At 27.8% G+C, this 2399-nt stretch overlaps 1 long non-coding RNA gene across 1 annotated transcript; it reads right to left on the bottom strand.

Moving 5' to 3' along the window:
- LOC110270222 lies at nt 735–2045 on the bottom strand. The gene is made up of 2 exons (XR_002359494.1): nt 1659–2045; nt 735–1153 (listed from the first exon to the last, which is right to left on the bottom strand). It is a non-coding gene; the product is annotated as an uncharacterized LOC110270222 (long non-coding RNA).

Raw genomic sequence — 2399 nt, 5'->3', positions numbered from 1 at the left:
AAATGCGTATTACAATGCTTAAAAAATTTAAAAAAACAGACACGATTTTTCATATAAAAGATACGAATCTACAATAAAAAAATCAAAGTCAATAATGAAATCAGGAGGAGCAAAGAAAAAAAGTATGCCTTGTGAGATAATTTCAATATGAATCTAATATGAATCTATTATGCACGAACAAATCAAGTTCAATGTGTAGTATATGGGTATGATTAGTAATATAAGTAGTAATTACTCAAAAAAGTAAGCAAAAGTCTTAATGAAGAGTGGTCTAAGATTTTAATATAGTAAAAAAAATTATCGTCAGACATCAATTATCAAATCCTATTCATCAGTGAGGCATTAAGTAATAAGCTAAACTAAAAGTGTGATTATAGACCACACAATCGATGAAAATGACGACGACAATTTCCATACACAGATCAACAAATTTGTATGCAAGATGAAGGGAGAATAAGACTATTGAAATTATATAGCTCGAAAGTAAAATAAAAATAACAGAAAAAAATATATGAGGAGAACGGGGATAGTTGAAAATTACTTATTAAAAAAATCAGACATTTGAACAACAAATTAAAAATCATGTTTAAATTTTAAAAAATCAAGAAGAAACAAAGGCAGTAACAACTTTCATTAATGGACCAATGAGCTAAGTTCTATAGCTAGGGTAGCAGTAATAAAATGGGAGAATTTGGGCAATGTGAAAAAAAGAATTAGCTAAGGGACACACAATAAACAAAATTACATACATAACAAACAAATTCAGTCAAAATATCATTATCACCAGATTTTTTAGATATATAAGTCATATAACAGCACTTACCAAGATATTATCACTACCGCAAAAAAGATCTTCGAAAATTTCTTGAGGATTGAACAAATTAAAAAACTAAAATTAACCTCTAAGCCTATGAAAATATTAGTTTGAGAATTCTTACTATAGGAATACTTCATAATATCCACCTGTTGTCTGTCCAGTGTTAGATCCATCATAGGAATCTCAGAGGATGTTCAACAGGCCTAGCTATTGTCTGAAAAATTAAAAAATTGTATTGCTCATGAGCAACACTTCCGCATAAATCGAATGCCAAATGATGATAGTGAATCACATCTAACTGATTTACTCCTTACATCAATTCTTGTCCCTCCAATCCTGTTTTATATAACATATAGGTTTAGACTTTGCAAGAAAAACATAATAATTCATAATGTGAAGCAATTCATCAAATATGTAATGTGCAAGGAAATAATGCTAAAGAAAATAGAGTGGTTATATCCAATGAAAAAGAATTAAGTTTAGGCTTAGCAATTCATCAAACATGTAATATGCAAGAAAAAGAAAGTAAAGTAATTCACCAATCACTCCAATAAGTTAAATAGTTGACCCAATAAGCTCCAATATTAAACACTAAAGAAAAACATAATAATTCATAATATAAAACAATTAATCAAACATGTAATGTACAAGGAAGTAATGCTAAAGTAAATAGAAGAAATTTATAATACAAAGGAATTCATCAAATATATAATATGTAAAAAAGAAAGTAAAGCAAGTCATCAATCTCTAACTTGCATAGAAGCACACAATTATGAATAAATCCACTGTCTAATTATATTAGGATGAAACTAAAAATACAGTGGAACATATAATTACTTACACAAAAAATAAAGAAACACAGTGGTAAGGTGGTCTCTAAGCCAAAGTGCAGAGGGTGAAGTGACTCCATTGGTGGCAGAGTAGAAACTTTCTGTGACGATGGAAGTGGAGAACGATGGCGAGGATAGCTTAGAGAGAAACAGGGTCGTGAAATAGCAAGTGAATTTTCTGTGATGATGGAAGTGGAAAACGATAATGAGAATAGCTTGGAGAGAAACTAGTCCTGAACGCAGTGGTTGAACCGTTAAAGTGAGTTTGCGTGCCTACGTGAGGTTGAACGCAGGAAAGCAGAGAAAGATAAAGGGGATAAAATTGAAAAGAGGATTATATTATGAAGCTTCTAATTTGCAATTGGAAAAAAAAAGCGGAAAACATTTTTTATTTCAGTACAATTAGGTATTTTTAAAAATTTTTTTATTTAATTTTTGAAAAAAAAAAAGAAAATAAATAATAAATAATTTTTTTATTTTTTGAACAAAAAATACATAAAAATAAATATTTAAATTAATTAAATAATAATAAATTTTTAAAAAGACTAATCAAAAGTTGAATTTTAAACAACACGTAATATTTTTTCTTCTAATTTAAGTGTAATTAGAAGATACTACGTGACATTTTTTTATTGCAAAATTAGGATAAGATAATAGATTGATTAAGAGACAAAATGTCCTTTTATCTATAAGTTGCTTAATTGTATTTCAAATTAACATTTAATTTTTATTTTAAAATAGTAAAACAACAT

This window comes from Arachis ipaensis, chromosome B03 (genome assembly GCF_000816755.2).
Source record: "Arachis ipaensis cultivar K30076 chromosome B03, Araip1.1, whole genome shotgun sequence".
NCBI classification, from domain to species: domain Eukaryota; kingdom Viridiplantae; phylum Streptophyta; class Magnoliopsida; order Fabales; family Fabaceae; genus Arachis; species Arachis ipaensis.
The sequence above is the reverse complement of the archived record's forward strand: the minus strand, read 5'-3'. Positions and strand labels throughout refer to the sequence as shown.